The 13,076-nt window shown below is 43.6% G+C and overlaps 1 protein-coding gene across 6 annotated transcripts in view; it reads left to right on the top strand.

The window, feature by feature from the left end:
• Positions 1-8,959: 8,959 nt before the first annotated feature.
• LOC105495140 (OMA1 zinc metallopeptidase) overlaps positions 8,960-13,076 on the top strand; it is a 161,941-nt gene continuing 157,824 nt past the window's right edge. For 2 of the 6 annotated variants that reach the window (XR_011620352.1, XM_071092426.1), the window contains exon 1: positions 8,965-9,081. The gene's annotated coding sequence lies outside the window, so the exon portion shown is untranslated. Of the gene's footprint in view, positions 9,082-9,501; positions 9,594-13,076 lie in introns of all 6 variants that reach the window. The other 4 variants (XM_011764389.2, XM_011764387.2, XM_011764386.3 and 1 more) reach the window with 4 other exon arrangements.

The following is a 13,076-nucleotide window of genomic DNA, read 5'->3' on the forward strand; positions in this document are numbered from 1 at the left end:
TTCCCTGGAGCACCAGGTTCTGTAGAGTATCTGGCATATAGTATAGCCTCCATAGTATTATTGAACTTACAGATTTGTTTATTGTATCAAAATTAGTGAGTTCAAAATGCCTATAATATAAACTATGGACTTAGGGTGATAATGGCGTGTTAATTTTAACAAATGTACCTCTTTTGGTGGTGGGGGAGGCTGTGCCCACGTAGGGACAGGGAGTAGATGAACACCCTCTTTCTGCTCAATTTTGCTGTGATCCTAAAATTTCCCTAAAAAATAAATCTTAGTGATTTAAAACAAAAAGCCCAGTACTTACTAAATAATTCATGCTCAATAGATGTTTGTTGAACAGAATTGAGACTCCATGGAAAGGTAAAGGAATGCCTTTCTTTGAACAGGCATTGCATCACCTGATAGTGATATATGAGGAGGGGAACTGTGGCCCCAGTGGTGTGTGCTGTAGGAATTTGGAGACTTACTTTAGTTAGAGCTCAAGGTTGTGAGCTGAGTTGTTTGTGAGAGCAGAACAATAGAAATGGTTTAAATGTCCATCAACGGTAATAAATGATGCAAAATCTTTTCCAGAGGACACCTTGTGGTGCTTAAAATGGATTAAATTGATCTGCAAGTATTGATAAAGACATTTCTCCAAGGCATGTTGTGCAAGTGATAACCTGGAAGTTACAGAAAATATTCATAGTGTGATATCATTATGTTAAAAAAAAAAAAAAAGGCACTAAAAATGTGCTGCATATCTTTTGCTGAGATGAGGACTCAGCAGCAGATGGGGTGAGGTGATTTTTGTTTGTTTGTTTGTTTGTTTGTTTGAGACGGAGTCTCGCTCTGTCGCCCAGACTGGAGTGCAGTGGCGCGATCTCCGCTCACTGCAAGCTCCGCCTCCCGGGTTCACGCCATTCTCCTGCTTTAGCCTCCCAAGTAGCTGGGACTACAGGCACCCGCCACCATGCCTGGCTAAATTTTTTGTGTTTTTAGTAGAGACAGGGTTTCACCGTGCTAGCCAGGATGGTCTCAATCTCCTGACCTCGTGATCCACCCGCCTCAGCCTCCCAAAGTGCTGGGATTACAGGCGTGAGCCACCGCGCCTAGCCGGTAGGGTGATTTTTAAGTCCTTTCCAGCTCTGAGATTCCGTAATCCTAAGAAGTAAAGTTTATAGTTCCATTTAAAAATGTACTGCTTTGACCCATATAAGAAAACTGTAAGACTTTATGGAGAGACATAAAAGAAGACCTGGATAAATGGAGATGCACATATTTCCTTGATTGATAGTTAACATTGCAAAGATATACATCTCACACAAATTAATCCAAGATTAAAAACAACAACAATAACAGAATTAATAATCCCAATTCCTTTTCTTTTTTAGGAAGGGAGCCGAAAAAAATTGTTCAAAAATTCATCTTGAAGGTCAAATGTGTAAGAGCCAGACAATATTCGAAAATAAAATGTATACTACAAAGTTACAATAAATAGAAAGAATCATGCACTAGCTCCAGAACAGTCAGACCAAGGGAAAAAAAGGGAAACTGCAGAAACATATGTAGATATTTACAGGAATTTAGCATATTGTAACAGTGATGCTTTAAGTCAGTCAGGACACATTAAATTAATGGTTGGGACAGCAGTTACTTTGGTGGTCCTATCCATGGAGGAGCACATGCATGCATCCTTTGTAAAAGCTCCACTGGCCTAATTATTCCAAAAATATTTTAGGTTATTTTTTTTCCTCCTATTTTATGCTGAAATAAATTCCTGGTAGATTAAATATTTTAAAAGATTTAAGAAAGAACAAAGTCATTAAAGTACTAGAAGAAAATAATGATAAATATTTAATCTTAATTTTGAGACAGACAGTAGATATGATCTTGAAGGCAGAAGCCATAATGAAAAGATGGATATCTTTGACTATATCAAAATTTTAGCAATTACGTATATTTTTCCCCTGAATCAACAAAGTTGAAAGACAAACTTCAAATGGGGAAAATGTTTGCTACATAAACGACAGACAATTCTTAAATGTATAAAAAAAAATTTAAGTTTATAAAATACAAATGAATATATTACAGAAAAATGGGTTAAGGGCATGAACAGGCATTTGCTAAAGAAGAAATCCAAACAGCATATAAGCGTGAAAAAGCATTTACATTATTATGAATCAAAGGAATGCACATCAAAACAACAAGGAAGCTTTGATCTCATCAATGTTTTAAATATTTAAAGTAATTTAAATCTTGCTTTTCAAGTGGGTTACGTATCCAAATGTCAACAGTGGTTATTTTGGGATAGTGAGATAAAGGATGATTTTTCTCTTTTTTGTTTTGCTTTTCTATGGTATTAGAATTTCACTTGTGCAATAAAGAAATAATAGTTTGCACTGACACTAAGGAAAGTGCTCACCTCACATCTTTGAATAATTGATCTCTGGGGAGTGAGCAAGGGCATGTCCACGGTGAGACCTTCCCCCATGGCCCTGCGTGGAGCTTACTGAGCCATACTGAATTGTCCCACACCCAATTTCAGGAGCTGGGTCCTGGTGCCTGCAGCATAGACAAGAGGAACGAGGCTGGAGACAGGGAGACCAGTCAGGATACTAGAGCATTAATAATTTAGATGATAATTTGTAAAAATAACACACTGGAACTTGGTTTGACCATTCTCTTCAAGCAAAAATTAACTTTAAAATGGCAGATTTATTCATGTTACGTGGGAAGAAGGGCTGGGATGACAAGAAAGAAAAAGAAGTGCGGTTGAAGAAAGCGCTGAGCTGATTTTCGTTGGAGTAGAACGTTTCAATGAAGATGCTGAAATTCTCTGTGTCGGAGTGATTTCAAATTCACAATCGGTCATTTCAACCCTTTTGGACAGTCATGCCTGGCACATATTCAAGAAAAATGAAAGGCCACTTCAGTCAAGGTGCCACCCATAAATTGCAGCCTTCCAAGTACGTGACCCTCATCAAATCCTGTGGCTATTTCACCAGGTTCTCATCCTGAATCTAGATCATCAGAGGCCTGATTGTTGTCTGTTGAACTTCTGTCTAAACCTGTTATAAGACAAGCTATGCCTCATAATTCTTCAGAGTCATTCTCTTCTTTAACTCAGTATTCAGCATCCAGCACTTTCTATAGGAGGTGTGAATGAACGTCTTTCTGTGCCACGGCATTTAATATAGTTTTCCACTGGAGAAGACTGAATTGTTTTAGGCTGGGTTCCCTGGAAACAGATTCTGAGATAAATCTTTGTGTGCAGGCTTATAGGGGAGAGATCTCAGGAACAATACTTATTTATTTATTTAGAGACAGAGTCTTGCTCTGTCACCCAGGCTGGAGTGCAGTGGTGTGATCTCGGCTGGAGTGCAGTGGTGTGATCTCGGCTCACTGCAACCTTAGCCTCTCAGCTTCAAGCAATTCTTCTGCTTCAGCTTCCTGAGTAGCTGGGACTATAGGCACGAGCCACCATGTCCATCTAATTGTGCGTGTGTGTGTGTGTGTGTGCGTGTGTGTGTATGTGTGTGTATTTTTAGTAGAGAAGGGGGCTTCACCATGTTGGCCAGGCTGATCTCGAACTCCTGACCTCAAGAGATCTGCCTGCCTCGGCGTCCCAAGTTGCTGGGATTACAGGTGTGAGCCACTGTGCCCGGCCAATGAACAACACTTAAAGGGAGTAAGGGAAAGAGGACTGGGTAGAGGGAGAAGTGGAGCTTCCAGTCCCATGGAGGTCTCTGCAGCTTGGATGGCCTTGCAGTGTTATCCTCAATCGAAGCATAGGAGTCAGGACTGTGTCCTCCCACAGTTTGTGGGGTAAGTGCTGTCGCTGGGCAGAGGGCCGATCCTTGGATGAAGCAGGTGTCTCCAGCCAAGGGAAATCTCTAGGGAGGCAGGCAGCTGCCAGAATGAGAACCTCAGTGAATGGCGATCTGCTGGTGCAGCACAGCACCTGCTTTCAGTGTTCTATCCAAAGTCGAACTTCAGTGATGCTGTCACAGGACACAGTCTTCAGTGTAACCCTTCAAGCAACCCTCTTACCATGAATGCTCAGTAAAGAACACCTTCAAAAGCTTCTCACACCTCATTAAGCTGTGCTTAAAATGAAGCCCTTTTCCCAAGGGCATATCCAAAGGAAATTATTCATGTCAATTATCCATCTCAATTATTCATCTCAATTCAGATGGGATAAATAGCTTGGGAAATTTGACAAAAGCAAAACTTTAAAGCATAGCAAATCAATATTGCTTGGTTGGAAGGTTGGTTCTGAGAATGGAATCTGATCATGTGTCACAGTCAGTTCAGGTTGCTACAACAAAGTACTATAGACTGACTGGCTTCAGCAACAAACTATTTTTTCTTACAGTTTGGGAGGCTGGAAGTCTGAAATGAAGATGCCAGCGTGGTTGGATTTGGTGAGGACCCTCTTCCCGGTGTACGGACAGCTGTCTTGTTATATCCTCATGTGGCAGAGAGGGAGCTCTCCGATCTCTTTATCTCCTTATAGACTCTAATCTCACTCACGAGAGCTCCACCCCCATGACCTAATTACCTCCTAAAGGCCCCCATTTCCAAATACTGTAACACTGGGAATTTAGAGGTCAACATAAGAATTTCAGAGGGATACAAACATTCAGTCCGTAGCACGTTGATTAAAAAATTGCTTAAAGGGCAGCACAAAGAAGACATACAGTCAGATCAGAAGACTTATTCAAACTCTAAATCCTCCAGCAGCTGTGATTGTGAAAATGTGCTGCTCAGATCTGCTCTGGGGAGCATGGTTGACTGCCAGGCCCTGCCCCTGACCTTCTGGCTCCCCAACTCCATTTGTAACAAGCGCAAGCTCCCCCTATATTGCTCTTAGCCAATGATCACGCACGGTGTGAACACTAGTGGATGCCCATCTCTGTGAAACATGGAACTCCTCTAGCAGGCAATTTTGGCCCAAGGACTCCTCATTTTCAAAACCTTCTTGGAACTGTGCTACAACCTGAGGTGCTTCTTATCCAATCTTTCTTCTTTCCCTTCCTCCTTTAACCAGTGTCATGATCTGAGGGCCCTTCATGTCTATTCCTGCTCCTGCTCCATTATCCTTCCCAGGATTTTCCACCCAGTAAATAAGTCTTGCACATCTGATTCCACCTTGGCATCTGCTTTAGAGGGCCCGTTGATACACGTGGACTGGAAGTGGGGTGATTTGAGATGGTAAGATTGGCTTTGAGAGTGGCTCACTAACTGCCCAACTGGCTACAAGAACTCCATCTTGCGTGGACTGTGGGGTCGTGGATAGTGTCTGGCACAAGATAGTGGCCCACATGTGGATTTCAGTGATGGTGACTTGGGAAACTGACCCAGTGGAGGGCAATGCCATTTACGTGGGATAGTTAAGGCACTTGAAAGATGGAGGGAGCAATGTCTGAAAGAACAGTGCAGTGAGCTTGTTATTGCTACGTTGTGTTGATGGCCTGCATGAGAAAATGAGAAAGAGAGGGTCATTAGTAAACAGTTAAGGCTGAGTGGGAGTCAGAGGTCTCCTTGGTAGGTAACAGGCTCTTATCTCCTGCAGTGGAGGAGTGTGGACAGCAGAGAAACAAAAGAGATTTTCATGATAAGAGTTGCAGAGCCCCAGAGATGTTTAAATGCTTAGCCAAGGCAGGTCTGGGCCCTGGTTGGGAAAATCTGGAACCTTGAAGCACAAAATGGGACATCCTGATAGAATCCCTAAGGATACTGACTCTGCAGACCCTGACAGCTTGCAGAGGTGGCTGACCCTTCCCTAGTCAAAGCTAACACTTCCCTCATGTGGGAAGCCAGTGTTGAAGCCTCTAGCACAAGGAATAAACAGGTGCCCACTCAGGAGCTGCCCCATCTCCTCTTAGATATCTGCCAGGGTGATAACTCAGGTTAAATTCCAGCATCACCCAGCTGGGGATGTGTTGGGCCTGGTAAGGCGGGAGGAGGAAGATCGCATAATGTAGGAGCCAAAAGAACTACTTAGCATGTACCAGCAGGAGCCAGGAGAGGACCCCTGGAATTGGATTTCTGAAGGTGCTTGATCAAAGTGGGCAGGAACTGTGGTGGGATTGATAAGGAATCAGAGAGACCGAGGGGTTGAGGAGGATTTATTATTTAGGTGCACTGGCCCAGCTGGATTAACATCCAAAGGACTGAGCCCTGAACAAAGAGTCAAGTTACCTTTTAAACATTTCATGGGGCTGGGGGAGATCTGTGTGGGGAGAAGCATGTTACAGAAGCGAGAAACAAAGACAGTTATTTAATTAATTGAGACATGCATTACATCATTTCTAACTTTTCAAGTAAAAACATGTTTTATGGCTTGAGTTTATCTGTCTAGTGACCTTGCAGCTGCACAGCTAGAGAAACAGGGTCTTCACAATGCCTGGGAAAGGGAGAGATAAGGCTCACTAGCCACGGAAAAACAGGCAGTTAATTTTTACAGGACTCCAGCTCTTTCTCTTTCTCAGGGTGAACTGGGTTTTCTTACATAGAACTGAGTTTCTGCTTACACATTCTTTAATTTCTTTTAATTCCTGTTTCACAACAAGCCTGGCTAAATACAAATTAATTGTCTTGGGGGCACTTTCTCGGCACTTGGGACTGTAGAAGATGGGGTAAACTCACTGCTAGGTGACTATTAGAAGCTGAGAGAAAGCCATGGTCCATGCAGAGTAAAGCAGGAATGCCCGAATTGCCCTTGGAAATGGTAGAGGAAGGACAGAGGAGCTGAGGGAAGTGGACTTGCCTGAATGAATTTTTTTGTGTAGAGCCCAAAGGCAGACAGAGGGGAATGCTTCATGGGAGGCCCAGAGGACGCATCATCTACTATGGCCATGGGGAATGCACTGGCGTGAGGGGCACTAGAATCACTAAGAAGTTCAGAGAGGCTCTCCTCTGAAGGGAAGGGATGACGGTAGGAGAGGCGATCACAAGGCTGGGCTTGATAATATCCACTGGGATAACAGGATCCTGAAGTAGTAGAAGCCAGGTGGTGGCTTTAACCATGAGGACCCCAGAGGATGAGATTACTGCAACACCTGGCAAGGGCAGAGGCGCAACCAAGAGGGCTTGATCCACAGGAGGTAGTGGAGGGCTTTAATAGCATAAGGTCTCCCTAGGGGAAAAATAGATGGGCAGCCAACAATAGTGTTGCTTAACATCTACAACTGGAGGAAGACAAGAAGCTATTTACCCTACGCAGGGAGCAGTTGTTTAATAAAAAGCACTGCTCATTGCTCAAGTCTCAGACTTGAGCCTACCTTCACACTGAGACCACGGAATCTGTTGACTTAAGAGGTTGTTGGGTCCCTAGAAAGAAGAATCCTGCAATACTGAAACAAATATTTACTGTAATTAATGATTACTCTTTGGTCTGTGTCCCGTGGCCATTTTCTTGACTGAATATATGTTGAGGAAAGAGGAATACCCAGACATTTCACAGGTGTTACCCAGACACCCAAAGTGTGTAACACACATGGCTCCTCTCTAAGTGTGGGGGCTTATGGGGATCAGGTAATAAGCAGAGTCCTGGATAATGTCCAGCTTACAGTGGGTCCAGAAATACATGGACCCATCCAGCAGTCATTTCCTTAGTTCCTGAGTGCATAATTGGGAGTACATATTAGGCAGCTGGAGCAATCTCCACATTGATAAGAAGTTCAAGGTCCTTGGTCTTGAGTTATCATGGTGTGGAAAGCCAATGGGAAGCCTCTGAAGCTGTCCTTCTTTCCAAGTCAAGATAACAAATCAAAACCGATATTTCATCGGAGGGGATAGTGAGATGATGGTGGAGATTAATGCCATAATTAAAGACCTGAAGTATACAAGGGTGGTTGGTCATCCCTGTCATCTCTCTATTTAAATTGCCAGTCTGGCCCCTTTGGAAATCAGGTGGATCCAGGAGAATGACATAATGGCTCTCTGCACAGTCCAAAACGAGCTGGATCACCTGGAAATTCCAGAGCACATCACATCCATCTATTTCACCAATGACATTATGCTAATCAGGCAGGATGAGCAAGAGGTGGCTAGCACGTTGGAAACTTTGGTAAGACACATGCACTTCAGAGGTTGGGAGATAAACCGTACGAAGACTGAAGAACCTCCTACTTCGGTTTTTAGGGATCCAGTGGTCAGGGGTTTTCCAGGATATCCTTTTCAAAGTAAAAGGCAAATAATAAAGTACACATAAGATAAAAGAAACAGTAACTTACAAAATTTCCAAAAGAGATACCTAGAATTGTTCATAGTGTTTATGTCCTTTGAGATGTTTTCATTGTGCACAGAGTATAAACATAATAAACTAATATGGGATCTCACTACTCATCCATCACAATCCAATATTTTGCTTGTTTATTTGTACACTTTTTTTTTTTAAATAGCCTCTTTCCTCACTGTGATATAAACTTCACGAAGAACAGGTCTGTCGTGTTCACTGCTACATCCCTGGCACTTAAAATGTAGTTGATGCTCAATAAATATGTCTTGGTGAAATGAATGAAACATACTATACACATAATTCTGGAGCCAGCTACTTTAACTTCCAGACATTTAAGATTATATTTCATCATTCTTAAAATGCGTCCCTCCAAAAATCATATGAAAGCACTGTTCCCACACTCCAAAGACTATTTCTATGAATGCAGCTTCAGAACCAGGAAGCCTTCGTCTTTTGGCAGCCTTCGAGTCTCTTCCCTTCTGGCCGGTACTGCCGTAGAGACTACAACGGACACATTCTTCGGTGGATCATTCTTTAGAGGACCCAACTCACCAAGGACAGGAGAAAGTTGTCCCCAGGGAAGCAGCCCAGCCCAGAGCCATGTCCCTCCTTAAGCCACACGGGGGCGCCAGAGCGCCGCAGTCCGCGCGGGGCCCGGGGCCACTGGGAGAAAGACTCAGGGCGGCTGTATTGACTGCCCGGTGTGGGCGGAGCGAAGGGCGCCCAGGCTGGTGTGGCGGGCAGGAAGTGCGGGTGCGCGCCTGCGCATAGGTCGGGTCGGAGGTGTCACAGCTTTCGCTTCTGCTTGAGTCAGTCCTCACGGTGACGCCTTTCCCCAGCTTTTCCGAGTAGGCTCGTGCCCAGGGCAGGAGGCAGAATGCGGGAGTGGGGAGGGGGCGGAGCGCAGAGCGCCTGCGGGGGCGCCAGGGCAAGGAGTGGGGATCCGTGGGGAAGGGGATACAGGAGGAGGCGTGGGTGGGCGACAAGGCTGCGTGGAGGGGAGGGGCGCGGGGCGCGGGGGCGGGAGACGGAGGGCATCTGTCCTGGGAGAGCCTGGTTTTCCCTTCGCCTGGCCCGGGGCACGCCGGCGACCGCGTGTGTCTGCCCCGCGGCAGTACTTTCGGGGGCCGCCTGCCCTCCCCCTCAGCCTGCCCTCATTGGCGGCCCCGCTTTCAGAGCTGCGTTTCTCACCCGCGTGGCCTCGGGCGCCTCACCCGGCACCTCCCGCCGCGTCGGGCATCAGTCTCTTTCACCCCTTCACTCTCCAGGAGAAACTGAACACGTTTTCCAGCCTAACTCGGCAGGGCAAACCAGCACATTCCCCGTCTAAGCAGTTCCGGGGAGTTTTAACAACTTCCTGGTAAACTCCTCTACAGAACTCACTGTATACTGTGTAAATGTCGTCTGTGTGTGGAGCAACAGTTTTGTTGTTTTATTGTCGTGCAATCATCAACAAGAAATTGTAGTCCAGGGAGATGAAAATCCCTTATTTGGCATTCAGGCGTTGATCAAGGCCATGCAACCCTCGCTAAAAGGATTTAGGTTCATCTCCGTCATTCTCAGTCGGGGTGAAGGGGTGTAGTCTGACATTTGGAAGCTTAAGAACCAAGTCTGCTGCCGTCCAATTCTTTTTTAAAGCCTTCCATCATGTGTGTACTTTGCTTGAATGATTATTTTAAAGTACGTGTCCTATTTTTGCCAATCTGACAGCTGTTTCCATAGAAACTAGAGGAGAAATAGTCATTTTCAGCAGGAGTTGTTAAAACTGTCTTCCAGGCTTCAGCAATGAGTGCCAGTGAGTGCTGCACTTGCTCATTCTGAGATGGTACTTAAAGAATTAAGGATCTGAAATGTTCTTAGAGGCTAACAATCCAAATTGTTTAATTTTCTCACATCATTAATTTTGTAATCCTAGAAGTCTGCCAGCTATGTTTGTTGACCCGCCGCAGCTCTTTGAAGAGAATGTGTCAGCCCTGATTTTTTTTCTTATGTGCTCCGTAGTCTAGTGATTGGCTCTTTGAAAATGCATGAATAGATTTCTTCCCTCATTCTTTACCCTTTCTTCAGGATAACCCGCGGATTACAAAATATCAGGCACTGTTTCTATTCAAAATGACACTTGCTTGTCAGTGATAGAAATGATAATGGTTTTAATTATATACATGTAGTGTTGGGGCTTTTGCTTATACCTTCTGTGTCAGTAGGATTCTTTTTTAAAATTTTTACACAAGTCATGAGAAATGAGAAGGAGTTTGCTTGTCATGAGCAGAGCTAAGCAGTGTGAGTAGATGTGCGTAGACATGGAGATGAGAGCTTTCCTTTTCTGGGGGCTGTAAGTAAATCAGGGAGGTTGGAATTTAGGAATGGGTGAAGGAGGGTTGGGGAAGGTGCCTGGAGAAGTAGTAGGAGGGCCTGGTTCACCATATGAAGGAGTTTATAAAAGCCATGGAAAACCAATGCAAGTCCAGGCTTGGGGGCTCATGACTGTAATCCCAGCACTTCGCAATGCAGTACGATCAGTTGAGCCCAGGAGTTAAAAATCAGCCTGGGCAACATAGTGACACACCGTGTCTACCGAAAAAATTTGGAAAATTAACTGGGTTGGCAGGGTGCGGTGGCTCAGGCCTATAATCCCAACACCTTGAGAGACTGAGGTGAGCAGATCACTTGAGTCCAGGAGTTTCAGACCAGCCTGGGGAACTTGGCAAAACCCCGTCTCTACTAAAAATACAAAAATTAGCCAGGTGTGGTGGCGCATGCTTGTAATCCTAGCTCCTGAGGAGACTGAGGCGCGAGAATTGCCTGAACCCAAGAGGCGAGGTTGCAGTGAGCCAAGGTGGCACCACTGCACTCCAGCCTGGGCGACGACAAAGTGAGACCCTGTCGCAAAAAGGAAAGAAAGGAAAAACAATGGAAATTACAGAAATAGTTGCCTGAGTGGAGCCTTAAAAAAGTAATAATACATTCTGTAGAAATTTGAACTGCACAGAAATATATAAGGTGAAAATACTAATAATGCCTCTTAACCACCATCCTGCCATTCAAAATAATTGTGAATAGTTTGGTGTATCTTTTTTTCAGATTTATTTTTGTATATACTAGCATATATTCTCATTACTATTTTTGCAAACTAGGGAGGGATTTTTAAATCTATTTTGTTCTCTGCAGTATCTCTAGCATTCATAATGGTGCCTAGCACTTAGTGGGCACTCATTAAACGTTTTCAGAAAGAATGAATAGTAATACAGTTCAGAGGTCAAAAATACAAAATCTGAATGTTTGGTTAAGGTCATTAAAATTTTTTAAGTTCATTGCCAACATTTAAAAATTGATAAATTTCACATAAAATCTGAAGTTCTGGCTTTACTTGAAAGTTTTGAATCATTTGGCCACAGCAAGTTCAAATTCCATCATACTGTTTGCACTTCCTTTAGATGGGCATGAATCTGCATTCACATCAATATCGCTTTACTGATATTCACTTGCCTCTACCCTACAAACTTGTGCTGTGCGATACAGTAGACACTAGCCACATATGGCCATTTAACTTAGTTAAAAATTTCATTCCTCAGGTGCACCAGTCACATTTCAAATGCCCAGTAGCCACCTGTAGGGGCTACCTTATTGGACAGTGCAGACATGAACATTTTTATCATTGCAGAAAGGTCTGTTGTATGGTGCTTCTTTAGACGTTTGAGTTTGCCACCTCTGCTATACAGAAGTTTTTAGGTAGCATTTATTATTATTTTTAAACTTGTGTATCCCTTTGCCAGAGATTGCTATCTTTTAAATCTTACGAAGATTTACAGATCACCATGTTATCTTTTAAATGATTACATGGTATTTACCAGGGTAGGACTGTATGTAAATTGTGGGGGTAGGATTCTGTTGCTGGGGTTTGCATTTTAGAAATAGTGCTTTAGCTGCATTTTGGGGTCAAACTGGAGTGGGAGGGGTTGGTGGTGAAATCAGGCAGGGAGATTAGGTGTGTAGTGATCAACACCATAAGACCACAGAGCCCAGGAAAGGCTAGAATGAGATAAGAAGGAGGTGGAATTGACATGACTGATTTAATGTGGGCTGAGATATTTTGGATGCTAAAGTTGCTGTAGAGATAATCCAGTATTTCTGGAACTGATTAAATGTTGAAAATTGGTAAATTTGGCTTTGCAAAGTGTAGGAGGAACCCTCAGCTAGTTCCAGTAAACAACATGTATAATATTAAAATGCTGTAGATTTACAAAAACAAATGTGCAACTGTTTTATACCATGTAAACGTCTTAGAGATCATTTATTTGTAGAATACAGAAACTCATTGAAGAAAGGGAATTATTTTGGGGATAAAGTAAAAGCTCATGAAGCTCAATTAAGTGTAGGAAGTACAAGGTTTCATGGGAAACAGGGAGGTCTTTTTCTCTCGTGTTCACTCTGGCTTCGTGGTCTCTCACTTATCTTCTGCCTGCACTTGTATTCCGTTGTCTCTTCTGTGGATCCATTTTTTTTTTTTTTTTAAAAAGCTTTTTGTTTGTACTTCTTGCTTACGTATTGCTTCGTTTGGCCATAGCACCTGCTGTAGACCCAACTTACACATGCCCTTATATTCCTGTGCGGGATACTGTTTTATGTAAAATCTTTTTAGTGTCAAATGCCTACTCCTAGTTCTGTAGCTAATGGTAGGGGTTGCTAGGGATGAATGTGGCCAACTAGGCTCATCCCCTAAACTGAGGCCATAAAAGCACATTTGGAAAAGAAGTTGTGCTTGGGCAAGTGTCTGAAGCTTATCTACTACAGTAAATCATCAGATTTGAGGTCAAGGAAAGAAAGTGGGCTTGTGTTGTTTTTG

The sequence above is a fragment of the Macaca nemestrina genome, chromosome 1 (assembly GCF_043159975.1).
Source record: "Macaca nemestrina isolate mMacNem1 chromosome 1, mMacNem.hap1, whole genome shotgun sequence".
Classification (NCBI taxonomy): domain Eukaryota; kingdom Metazoa; phylum Chordata; class Mammalia; order Primates; family Cercopithecidae; genus Macaca; species Macaca nemestrina.